The sequence below is a fragment of the Enhydra lutris genome, unplaced genomic scaffold (assembly GCF_002288905.1).
Source record: "Enhydra lutris kenyoni isolate GAN:26980312 unplaced genomic scaffold, ASM228890v2 scaffoldscaffold17, whole genome shotgun sequence".
Lineage (NCBI taxonomy): Eukaryota > Metazoa > Chordata > Mammalia > Carnivora > Mustelidae > Enhydra > Enhydra lutris.
In genome coordinates this window covers 34,724,654-34,738,998 of record NW_019154101.1, presented here as the reverse complement: position 1 = coordinate 34,738,998, position 14,345 = coordinate 34,724,654, and positions in this window count along the sequence as shown.

Here is a 14,345-nt window from a genome sequence, read left to right as displayed (position 1 = left end):
TCTCCCACTTCCCCTGCTTGTGTTCCCTTTCTCAGTATCTCTCTCTCTGTGTCAAATAAATAAATAAAATCTTTAAAAAAATATACACCTACAGTAGAATTTCTGAGTCACATGATGAGTAAATATATAACTGTTTGAGAAATGGAAGAAGAACACACCAAGATCACCCTTCTGCATTCTCACCAATAGTGTTTGAGAGTTCCAGTGGCTCCTCATTCCCATCCATTCCTTCTATCTTCCAAGTCTCTAGTTTTAGCCATTTTACTGGGTATAGAGGCATCTCACTGTGGTTTAATTTTGTATGTACCTAATGCCTAATGGTTCTGGATATCTTTTTAACATACTTATTTTACATTTGAATATTTTCCTTGGAAAAGTGTCTGGTTAAATATTTTATCCATTTTTACTGCTTATTCAATTAATGAGTTGCTATTATTGAAAAGTTCTTTATATATTTTAAACATTTTACTTATTTATTTATTTATTTATTTATTTGGGAAGCGGGGAGGTAGAACATGGTAGAAGGAGAAGGAAAGAGAGAATTCCAAGCATGCTCCACACCTCCCACACTCAGTCAGTGTGGAGCCCTATGCAGGACTTGTTCTCAGGACTCTGAGATCATGACCCTGAAATCATGACCTGAATTGAAATCAAGAGTCAGAGGTTTAACCAACTGAGCCATCTAGGTGCCCCAGTCCTTTATATATTTTAAACAGAAATCCGTTATCAGGTATATGATTTGCAAGTATTTTATCCATCTTAGAATTGATTTTACATTTTCTTAATAGTGTTTTCAAAAAGCACAAATTTTTATGAATCCAAATTTTACATCCTGTGTAAAGAATCTTTACATAAACCAAGGACACAAACTTTTCTTCTCTCTTTTCTTCTAGAAACTTTACAATTTGACTCTTGTATTCATGTCCATGATTCATTTTGAGTTATTTTTTGCATCATGTGAGCTATGGGCTGAAGTTTATTCTTTTGTATATAGATGTCAAATGCTTTCAGATTTTTTTTCTTTTGTGAAAATTATACTTTCCTCCTTTTCTTGTCACCTTTGTGGAAAATAAATTAACCATATATGTCTCAATTAGACTCTGTAATCTCTTCCCATTGCTCAGTATAGTTATTTTCACCCTAAAACCACACTGCTATTATCTAAAAAATGAGCTAATTTTTAACTTTGTAAAGCAAATCATAATTAAATGAAGAAAAATGAACGCACATATACAATGAAGATCTGTAATGCTTGTTTGGAAGTATTTAGAGAACCCTTGGGGACTTATATTTCCCCTAAAGCTAGAAGGATATGAATAATCATTTAGCCAATTTTAATAACTGAAAATTCAATCATGTAAACACAAATGCTTTACTTCTCTGTATTTCCATCAATAAAGGTACAGGACATAAAAATCTAAATATGATTGTGGTGATTCATTTTGAATTATTTATATCAGATATAAAAATCATTTTCTGATTTTATAGTCTCTTATATGTTTTAATAATACTTCTCAGAAATAATCTGCTTGGAAATTCATTAAAATATATGGTGACTATGTATTTTTTCACACCAAGGAAATAAAATATCACTAAATCACTAACATTTAACTTCGGGACTCTGTGTCAGCTACCTCACTAAAATTCGACATGTTTCTTAAAAGTCACATCTATATGTAGTATAAACACAGAATTAAAGACATTAGTAGTTTCCATATTTATTTGTCTTATATAAACCTCATAAGTAGCTGAAAGAGTAAAGAAAAATGAGACACAGTCTTGTTTCACGTTAATTAGTTTAGGCTTCACAAATCTAGAAGCTGGCCTTGTTTTCCCAGTAACTGGTATTTTGTTTCCTTTTTGTTTTTTGTTTTTTGTGGTTTTTTTTTTTTCCATATAAATCCTAGAACCTCCATTTTCTAACTAGTGAATAATAAAACCTGGGCCCCAGTATAATTTTTCAGTAATTTTCAATTCTAAATACTTAATCATTATTCCAATTCAGCTCAGACATATAGAAAAACAAACAAAAAAAAGGGGCTAACTGTCACACTTTAAAGAAAAATGAAGGACAAACTGCAAATTTGTTTTTCTTGAAGTATTAGAGGGACTGAGATCACAGGATAAGTAATCAACCTGAAATCTAGAGATAGAGATCGGCAAGGTGAAGCAGAATCTGAGTATTTTCGTACTTGGCAGGACCTACGGCCATCTAAGCCAGTAAGAAGAAACAGCTAGAAAATTTTAATACATTTACAAAGGTCAAATGGGAGCCACACACAGAGTGTTTGCAAGTTTTTCCTCCAGGAATACCACAAGAAGCTCGAAGGACATTTGGGAAAACTCTGAGAAAGTTTCCTTCATGGTGCTAGATAGGGGATGAGAAGAGAGGCCGCTGTTAAATCTGCCTGTAGTACATCCCTGTCTTCCCTTAGACCAAAATATTTAACATTCCAGGTGAAAGCAAAGTTGTAAGCCAAGGGCACTGGTGGTACCCTCTGCTGTTGAGGGGTAGGGAACAGAGAAAAAACAAACCTCTAACTATCAAGGAGGGGATAGCATGCTTACTAGAGCCAACATATATTTGGAAGAGAGACAGGAACATTTCTGAAGGTGAGATCCCAGGATCCATGTTCAGAAAATCACAGACCCCTCATCTTTTCTCCCTCTATTCTGGAAGGTGACAACTACCACCTACCATAATGTTGGAATACAGCTGTGATAGAGGTAACAGAATCTCCTGAAGAACAGCACAAAGAGGAAACCCAAAGTCAGGGGCACCTGGGTGGCTCAGTCAGTGAAGTGTCTGCCTTTGGCTCGGGTCATGATCCCAGGATCCTGGCATGGAGCCTCATGTCAAACTCTTTGCTCAGCAGGAAGACTGCTTCTCCCTCTGCCTGCCTCTTTCTCTCCTTCTCTCTCTCTCTGTCAAATAAATAAATAAAATCTTAAAAATAAAACTCAAAGTCAAACAAATGCACTCAAAATCTAGCAAACTTTAAACTGCTACTGACTTCTGTTTAGGTGAAAACATACCCATAGGAAAAGCCTAAAAGCCTGAAAGAAAGGCTTAAAATATGTATATACATACATGTGTGTGTCTGTATGTGTGTATATATCAGTATTGACTGACCTAAACTATACATTTTTAGCTGTCAACAAAAATATATATGATAGACAATTTTATTGTCTGTTTCATTATCTAAAGAGGCAAAACTATTATAAAACCCATATATACCTATGGTACAGATTTTGGAACTACCAGAAGGGCATTTCAAAATATCTATGATTTGGGTGCCTGGGTGACTCAGTTGGTTGGGCATCTGCCTTTGGCTCAGGTCATGATTCCAGGGTCCTGGGATTGAGTCCGGAGTCAGGCTCCCTGCTCAGCAGGAATCCTGCTTCTCCCCCTGCTTGTGCTCTCTCTGTGTCTGTCAAATAATAAACAACATCTTTAAAAAAATAAAAGTAAGATAAAATAGTTATGACTAGTATATTAAAGATTCTAATGAAAATGCTAGGCAACATGAAAGATCAAATTGGTAATTTTAACAGAAGCTATAAGGAAAGAATTAAATTGAAATGATAAAAATAAAACACATAAATAAAGATTAATAATGATTTATATGGACTTATTAGTAGACTCTAAACAGACTAGGAATACAACCTAGGAAAGAATTAGCCAGTTTGACAGTAAATAGATCAATAGGATTTCCTCCCTACCCACCAGGGTGGGAGGAGGTGGACAACAAAAAGCAAAGGGAAAAAAGTGGGGAAGAAAAAGATAGGACAGAGGCTTTGAGACCTGTGGAATGATATTAATATCATACTTTAAGGTAAGTCCAGCTGTAACTTCTGAAGGCAAGAAAAAAGAAGGAAGTGGGATGAAGATATACTTGAAGAAGTAACGTTCAAGTACATTGCAAATTTGTGACGGACACGAAACAAAATACATAGTACTCTCAGAGAGTAAGAAGTATTCGCAGTCACAGAAGTGTTTAGCAAAACAACACTAAAGGAATAAAATGAAAACTTAGGTATATCACATTGAAACTTCAAATACAAAAGACAAAGGAAAAAAATAAAGACAAGCAGAAGAAAGAGTCAAATTGCTTGGAAAGAAACAATGGAAGAATATATCAGACCTCATGCCTGACACCATGCAAATAAAAATACAATGGAGTGACATTTTTAAAGTGCTGAAAGAAAAACTCATCCATTTCTTTGGTGGGAATATAAAATAGCACAACGACATTTTCAGTTAGTCTGGCAGTTTCTTTTTTTACTTTCTTTTAGAAAAAAAAGTTTTCTTTGAAATCATTATATTTTAACAAGAAGTTGCAAAGATATAAGGTAGTAGAAAGGTTCTGTCTATCTTTGACCCAGGTACCCTAAATCGTTAGGTCTTACCTAACTATAGTACCATACCAAAACTAGGAAATTGGCATTGGTATAATATATGTATACAGATCTATGTTACTTTATAATGTGTAGTTATAAGATCTCCACCAAAATCATAAGAAACAGTTCCATTCACAAATATCTCCCTTGTGCTGTCCCTTTAATAGAAGTCACACTCTCCTCTCTCATGTCCCTAACACTTGAACACCACTAGTTTGTTCCCCATCTCTGTACTTTTGTCATTCAAATATGTTGTATGAATAGAACAGCCCTGTGTAACTTTCTGATGTGAGATTCTTTGACTCAGCCATGCCCTTGAGATTTATCCAAATTTTTTCATGTGTCAATAATTATTTTTTTAATTACTCTTTAGTATCCCACATTATAGATTAACCTCAGTTTAACCATACACACATTATAGAGCATTTGGGTTATTTCTATTTTGACTAGCACAGATAAAAGTACTATAAAAAATCACATAAAGATATTTGTGTGTGTGAACTCAAGTTTTCATATCTCTAAGGATATATGTCCATATGTATGATTGCTGATTTAGATGGTAAATATATATGTAATTTTTAATCTCTCAGAGGACCTGTACCATTTTACATTCCTACTAGCAATAAATAAAGAAAAAAAGTTGAGAAGACATTGGAAATTTAAGGTATATAAACTACTAACAAATTGATAAAAAGAAAAACAACTCTTCCAGAATGGAAAAATAATATAAAGAGCAAAACAGAAGAGAAGAAAATAAAAATGGAAATTAAATGTATGAAAAGATGAGCAACTCAGTAGTAAGCAGGGAATCACAAGCTCACATATAGTAAGATACTAATTTATAGTAACAGGTTGACAACAAATCTAAAATCCTTGCAATAGCGAATATTTGTAACAAGGTCAAGCCATTGGAACTTGTTAGGTTTCTTGCAGAATTGTCTTTAGGCATCACCACCTTGAGGAGCAATTTGTCAGTATCTGTGAAGTTGAAGATGCATCTAAAAGACAATTTAGGGACGCCTGGGTGGCTCAGTGGGTTAAGCCACTGCCTTCGGCTCAGGTCATGATCCTGGGGTCCTGGGATCGAGTCCCGCATCGGGCTCCTTGCTCGGCAGGGAGCCTGCTTCCTCCTCTCTCTCTGCCTGCCTCTCTGCCTGCTTGTGTGTACTCTCTCTCTCTGACAAATAAATAAAATCTTTAAAAAAAAATAAATAAAAGACAATTTAATGGAAGAATCATGTCCTTTTGATGGACCTGTGTTTGCCTACTGCTACTGTAAACAGCTACTGACCTGCTAGTGTACTGACTCTAACTTCACTTGCCTGGATCCCGCTTTTCTTGTTGAGCCCTTCCATCAGAAAGAAACAGGATATCAGAAGTGGATCCAGGAGGAATCAGGAAATGCCTGTGTTAACAATGCTGGGGACACTTATTTTTTTTTTTAACATATAATTTATTTAACAGTAGGTGCTTTTTTAAAAAAGATTTTACTTATTTGAGAGAGAGAAAGTGACCACACATGTCCATGAGCCAGGGGAGGGAAAGAGGGAGAACCAGACTCTGCTGAGTGGCGAACCTGAGAAACCAGGCTTAATCCCAGGACCCCGGGATTACTACCTGAGTTGAGGCAGATGCTTAACCAACTGAGCTACCCAGGTGCCCCTGACAACTCTTAACATAGGAGATGGAAAGGCAGTGGCTACGTGTTCCAGCCTCCTTGTGTTCTGGCAGAATAATCCTGAGGCATGTTCCATGCAATCCCCAGAGATTTTGCATCCCTGTTGCTCAGTGTGGTATTCAGCTTGTTAAAACATATTTTATTGCCCATTCTTTCTTTCCTGTTTTCCTTTCCCTACTTTTTCATTTGTGGTTCCTGGGATATTCTCCAAAACAAATCATCTGTATCCAAATTCTTGACTCAGTTGGATTTGGCAGGGTGGGGGTTGGGGGGGATGTCAAATTAAAACAGAGTAGAATTTTCACTGCAACATGGTTTGTAAGAGTGAAGAAATGAAGATGTTTTATTTTGTTGTTTCACATTATCTTAGCAAGATAAATCAAGATTTTTTTCATCTAGAAGAACTAAGTATTTGTATCAGTTTAATACTCCCTGAATCTTTTAAATCAAATATATAATCTTCAAAGGGATCAATACAAGCTATACCAGTTTGGCAGAAGTATAGAGAACACATTCAAATGACTATCAAGTAATAGGATTAAATGCATGCTTAGAAATAAATACAGATACCAAGTTTTGAGTGAGTGACCATGGTAATGTTCATTCCAAGACAATTCTGACAAATCAAATAGAAAGTAAATTGTATTTTCTTTGGTGAATGAACAATTCAGTTTTATTATACTTTGTATTAGTCTGCTCAGGCTGCCATAACAAAGTAGCACAAATTAGATGGCTTAAAAAATAAAACTTTATTTTCTTACAGTTCTGGTGACTGGGAGTCCAAGATCAAGGTGTCAGTATGGTTGGTGTCTGGTGAGAGCTTTCCCCGTGGGTTACAGCAACTGCCTTTCTGCTTCATGTTTACATGACCTCTTTGTACACACTTGTGGGGGTGGGGGTAGGACACCAGGGAAAGAGAGACGCAGACAGAGAGAGAAGGAATCCATTACCCACTGATTACTAAGAGGCTTTTTAAATTATATACAAATTACCTTTTTGGTATTTTGTTTTTTTTTCCAGTGTTCCAAAATTTATTGTTTATGTACCACACCCAGTGCTCCATGCACTACTTGCCCTTCATAATACCCACCACCAGGCTCACCTCACCTTCCACCCCCACCAAAACCGTCAGTTTGAGACAAACCATGAGAGACTATGGACTCTGAGAAACAAATTATCTTTTTAATCTTGTTCTTGCCTTCTAAGAATTTATTACAAACTAATCATGTGTGGAATATATGACTTGGAAGAAAACTTTGAGATTATCTACTCTAACCACCCAATGCAAGAGCTAGCTTTATGTGTTTTTGGTAAGGTATTAAAATTATATTATATCTCTAGGTGTAAGAAGCAGTGAATTATGTTTACTTGAATATTTAGAAAGTCATCCTAATATTGACCCATAATACATATTCCTATAATACCCATATATTAGCCTATAATATATATATACTCTTATAATATCCATACACTAGATCTAAGTCTGTCATCTGAAAAATGCTAAACATATATGTTCTCTGCTTCCACATATCTTATAATTTATGGTCATTCTAGCCCCAGAATAATTCAGGTACCCAAACTGAACTGAACTGAACACACATACTGCCTGTCAATTAACATATATCTTTCTATGTATTTCTCATAAAGAGTGTTAGATCAATTTAGAAACTCTTTATCATTTTATGCCATATCAGTATATCATTTCGAAATTGAGGTGGTTTGGTTGTTGTTTTGGTAAAAGGAAGAGAAAGAGTAAAATCACTTGATTTTAGAATCCACTTCTCTCCTTTGGGAGATATTGTTGAATAACTTCTTGAATAACTGTTGCTGATGTTGTTGAATAACTGGTATAGAGTAAGTCTAAAAAAATATGGCATTGTAAGAAAAATTCAATGATTATCACATTGTACATGAGTTATCACTATAATTATTTCTACACTTCATTGCTCTCAATTCAGAGATTGGATTCTTTTTGTATTTCGATGTAGTTCTTCTAGGTATTGTTCTTAAATTATCATCTCTAACTTTCTAAGTTATTTCCTATTTCTAATGGGGATAAAGACTAGAAACTACGTATCGTAACTTTCTTGCCCTTGAGGTTTAACTGGTGAGAAGCTATCTTATGAGATAGTAGAAGAGTAGAAGCCATTGCTCTCAGGTGGTAGTGGAAATAAATAGGTGGGCTTTGGCAGATGGCAGATGTGAGTTTTTGTCCATTGGTTTAGGGAATCCTCCTGACAATTACCCTCTGTGGTGTGATAGGCAACTGAAATCGTGAGTGGCTTCCTAAGATTCCTTCACTTAAGGATTTCTTGAAAGCAGCTTTTCTGACCTTCATCCCTCCACTTTCCAACAGTTGGTTTGGCCTCTAGTTTTGTGTATTAAACTCTTCTAGATGTGAACTACTTATAGTGCCTTAAATTTTAATGACTGAGCCCTAACTGTTCAATAGTGTATATTTGGCATTCTTTGATACTGCTAGGAGGTACTTCTTTTTTATTCATAGTTTATATGGTTCTGTGAGAAAAATCCCAGAATTAAAAAAAAAAAGGGGGGGGGGTCCTGTTAACTGTGTACCTATATCACACCCAAAGCTCTCATTATTTTTCTTGTTATTTCAAAAACTCTTTTTTAGAATTTCAAAAAGTTGATGCTAGTGGAATTTGTAAGGTCAAAATTGAGAAAATATGTAAGGAAATAAAATTCGTATAGTGTCAAATCATTTTGATGAACACTGTATTTGTAAGGTCAAAAACGGAGAAAATATGTAAGGAAATAAAATTAGTATAGTGTCAAATCATTTTGATGAACACTGTATTCTGGGCCAAACTCTAGACTGGCCGGCTCCTCTGAACCTGACTGGGCCTCATCCTTGGACATGTCCTCAGGAGTCCAGTTTTAGCTAGAATCCTGCTAAGTGGGATTAGTGAGAATCCCCCACCCTTGATATGTGATCATCCAGAATATCTGGTCAAATTCCTCATCTCCACTATTTCCTGAGTGATATCTGTTTACTCCAGCCTGTCATAAGCAAGAATTGTGTTAGGTCTATTAAGCCAGAATCCCCACTTATCTCTGATGTTTTATGTAGTAATTTTCCACCCATCAGTCCTCTCAAACTACTCTTTGGATATAAATCCCCACTTGTCCAAACTGTATTTGGAATTGAGCCCAGTTGTATACTGAGGTCTCTTTACCCCTATGATAACAGTTCCTAAGTGAAATTTGTTTTGTTTTGTTTTCCTGCTTTAACTACTGTCTAGCTCTTAATTTTGTATTATTTTCTTTTTTCTCAAACTCTATAGTTTAAAAGTCAAAAATGAAATTTATCCTAAATTGGGAAAACATTGAATAAATGAGATTTCACCCTACGCTTGATCTTGGCAAAAACAATATTAAGATACGATGGACAATGGAGGACTCTTCGAGTCTTCCAAATAAAATACCAAATGTAAAGTTACACTGCATCACTTGAGGGTTGACAGAGGTTAGTGTTCTCATTCAAAACTAGAAAAAAATCACCATCCAGTGAACACTTTTGTGGTTAAGCTGAAGGGCAAATATTTAATAAATGACAACAGAGACTAGCTCTTGCTGAAATAACCCTGGCTTGTATAGTGAAATAATTTTTTAAAACTCTGTCATTGGGAAAAGATAAACTTATTTTAAGATTTCACTTTACTCTCGTATAATTGTTACCATTGCTGATTTCACCTAAATTATGGCAAGGATTAATTGTAGACCCTAAGCTCTGAAGGAAGTAGCTTAACTCTTTTTCCAGAATTCACTAACCACAAGTCCTAGAAAACTATGAAGAGCAAGTTTCACATTTCTGGCCTCATTTAAGACTGAAATCATTTTGGAAGGAAATTCGAAGAGCTTAGAAAAAACATCCAAAATTTCAATTTCTTCTTTGAAACTTTGGAATTCTGCCTGTTAATAATCTCGATGGTCTTTGCTTAGAATTTACCCACAGCATCAACTGACAGGAAACTGCCCATCACCCTCCACCCTCCCAGCAAGATTGTGCCAAAACACTCATCAGAAACCACAGTCACAAAAATAGATCCAATTGACGACTATGCAGTGAGTAAGAAACGGATGTACCGATTTAAACTATCTTTATTCTTTTTTCCTTGTTTTGATGGTGGTGGTAAAAAGAAAGCAAGCTACGTAATAGCATCTAGGCCAACAGCTTGTATACCAAGTCCAGCCCTATGTAATTTCAAATATTTGAGTTCTTATAACATCCCTGAAAAGCATGGTTTACAATGCAAACAGCACAGACATACAGTACCGAACATCTAACTATAGTCATGCTGCTGGGCAGAGCTTGCAGCAACAGCAACAATAATAAAAGAAAATTCTCTTTGTACAGCTGAATGGCTGCACTAGAATTTTCAGTGTTCAGATGTAATTAGAAAACAGCTGTGAAGGAAAATCAATTGTTCTTGGTAGTCAATGGCTAATTTTCCACAATCAAAATAAAGAATGCAATATGACATGTTTGTCATGAGCGAGTAATTGTTTCTCTTTCGTTTATTGTTTTAACATTTTTCCCTTTACTTGTGGGAGCTGTTATTTGCTCGCTTTAGGACAACTTCTCCAAGTCTTTGCTTCTTCCACCCATATTTAAATACTAGCAACTGCCAAGCAGGCTATATTGTCCGGCTCAGTTTACTCAAGAGTACCTTGTTTATGATGGTGATTTGTGGACTAGCAAGGCAAGGCTGTCCTTGCTTTTATGAATTCACAATAAAGCTTCCATAAATGGAATGATTATCAAACACTAGCGTTTATTCATGGGATTTAACTTTGATTCATCCCGCAAAGGTCTCATGTGTCAAAAAGACGCAGTTCCCAGAATTCATTGACCTCCTGCTCTAAGTGCTTCTGCATTGCAAAACAAAAACTAAACTAAAACAACCACATGACCCTTTTTTATATCCTTCTTCTATCATTAGCATAGACAGGAAGGGATTGCCACAGCAGATGGATAGAGAAGTAAACCTCTGGGGTGCACATTTGGAATAGAGATGGATGGGAAATAAACTAAAATGCTACAATAGGCTAATGAAAGTAAAATTGTTTTATCATGCAAAAGACTCTGGTTGAGAAACACCAGGAGGAATAACACTCCTATGCTGCTTTCAGCTGATAAAAAAAGAAAAAAAAAACTGATATTATTTGGTGAAATTAACCTTTATATTATTCCTTTTTTATGCTTGTTTTCCTGGAGCATTCTTTGAAAGTGGAATATAATGGCAATTTAAGAGAGTGACATTGAATGGTAAATAAGAGTTGAATTTCAGTTGCTGTGTGATTTTGGGACCATGCCTAAATATTAGTTTCCCTCTATTTCTTTCTAAGAGAAAGATGATAATAAATAACTGAATGTGGAATCTTCCTTTTCCTAATAATTATGATATGAACTCCACTACCGTATTAATTAATATTTGCAAAAGTTTAGAGTTCTGGAGGAAAAGCATCCTTCAGCCTTTCAAAAGTACATGACTATTAAACAATAACCAATCAGTGATAACTATCTTCGTTTTGCCCATTTATGCCTGTGATCGACAAATGTTTGAAAGTATAGTTGAATTTTTGTGAACTTTTTGTCTTCAGAGAGCCCGCTCCAGACTTTGTGTGGTGTTTATTAAATATCCCATTTTATGGGATCAAAAAATCCCCATTATAGACCAAAGTATCAGGAAAGTGTTTTTATGAAACAATCTAAATTATTGACTGGGAAGTAAAATTTTAAAACCACTTTTTATAATTCAAAGTTTGCGAATATTATAAATTTTAAACTGAAACGAATTTTTCAAATGGTTAAGACACCATGAAATTTTGGGAGCCACTGTCCTCTGTGATTATATAACTACCTACCTTAATACTTTGCCATGTTAGGAAGAACACCAGTAACTTAATATTTGTGATACTCCACATGAATCTTGAACTTCCACAGTTCTTTACCTCTGCTTTTCTTACCCTCAGCACAGAATGCCCTTTCTTCCCACTTCCCATATTTTGGGAAAAGCACTGCAGGCAGTGTCAAGAGATGTTTGAATGATTTTAAATTTGTTTTTTAGACTGGAATGTTACATGTACAGTTTTAGACTTGTGTAAGAAAACCAATGGAAATTGGGTTTGAAGACGAAACAATAGAACAGAAGTCTAGGAAGAAGCAATATATTTGAAAACCATTTAGGTGGTATAAATAAAATATATATATATTATAGAATCTGACAACCAATTGACATGAAGGAGAAAGACAAAAGAAGAAATGGAGTTCTTAAATTTTCCAGGATAGTTGCTATTATATTATCACATATAACATATATGTAGTATATCACATACTTCCTACATGTAACCAAAATCTCCCCTACCTGCCGCCTTGGCTGAATATCTGGTCAAAATCTCTTCTCTGCTGGTCATAAGAATATGACTGATGGTCTGTTCTTTATAGTTTGTCTTTCAGAAATTTAAAAATTGTGAGACAGTACCCAGAGAATCAAGTCCCTTAGAGTTAAATTAGTTAAAGTTACTTCATGACAATCTGAAAAGGAGTCAAACATTCAACTCCTGCTGCTGAGATTCCCAGATCTTTCCTTTCCTTTGCTTTTCTGAGGGGTTGTTTCTTCAGTTCCTTCTTTGATTTTATGATTAATGCAGGAACTTTTCCAAAAAAGTTCTAATGACTCAAATTATCCCTTTATTTTATTCAATTGGTTTCTGGTACATGGAACTCACATATGTTAAAGTGGTAAAGAAATTAGTACCTGAGTTTGGGTTGCCAGCAATGGATCCTCAGTGAAAAGTATATGGCTTTGGTATCCTTCATATCAGACCAAGAGATGGCCATGAAGGAAAACAAAGTACAGATAAATACCCCCTGGATCGTAACATAATGGTCATGTTTGACAGTGGCAAAATATCCAGCCAGATCTTGACTTCTAATCCTTCGAGACTATATCCCTATAGACAGAAGCTCTTTGGAAAAGGTAGCTGTTTCCCAGACCAGTTTTTACAGGTCATAAGCAATTGCAGAACCATGGAGAGAATTGCTTCAGATACAGTGGAACATTGAACACAAAGAATGACAAGCCCAAATTTTTAAAAAATATTGTATGAAATAATGGAATGAAACTTAAGCTGGACTCTAAGTAGGGCCAAAAAATAAATATGGACTCCTTTGACAATAGAATAACAGCCATAAAATCCAGACTCAGAGATTTGTTCTAAATGTTGTTAAAATAATACAGAGGTTAGACGTAGTACACAACTCAATTGGGTTTGTTATGTAAAATTTGGGTGATGATTAGAATACACTATCAATCAATAACATTAGGGATATCTCAGAATTTTTAGGTAATTTGGAGAGGCCTCTCACTTCCAATGACTTGTATTCTCCAGATGAAAAGTTGCTATTTTATATTCTTTGTTAACAGAAGATGTGATTCTATGCTAGAAGGAGACAATTATTCTCTGAAATTCCATATCCACAGGGCCACATCTCTCACTGAGACTCTTTGCTGGGTTAATAAAATCCAATTTTAACATGGTCATAAAAATAAATTAAATGACTTGGGTAGAGGAGTTACATATATCAGTAATTACAGGAATTAGGTATAGCATGTCACCAAAAATCTTACGGGATTTTGCTTAGTGACAATGAATATAATTTTTAAATGGGTTGGATTTTTTTTTTTTTCTATATATGCCCTGGTAGTTAATTATCTATTATTTGCTTGGGAACCTTTATGGCTGAAACAAACTTGGAGTGAGTATTGATCTCCATTGTGTTCCATACTTTAAAATTTAGAACTCTCCATGTAATACAGAGAATGCAAGGCAATGACAATGGAAAATGAGGGTTTTGAATTTAATCTTTCTTTTGCACACCCCTCCTGGTCTTTATTCAGTTCCTGGATCCTTACCCATATGTCTTGTTAGGTTAAGTTGAAATTTTTCTGTTCCTGCATAAGGCCAAATCTTCCATGTGTACTCTGGATTCCTTCTCATCTACTCAAGAATGTTTCTTCTGTAATTAACTTTTCACACTCCTTCATTATGAAGGTCTCCTCTCTATTACATCATTTTTGTCATTATAAAAATTTCCAATCTTAAAAAAAAGATTAAAAATAAATCTCACCATGTAACCAGAAATTTCAATGCTGATTCTTAGCTTTTGTAGAGAACAAAATTGTGTTCTCTACTGCCTCTCTTCCCATTCTTCCTTGCGACCTCTTTAATTCCAAATTTT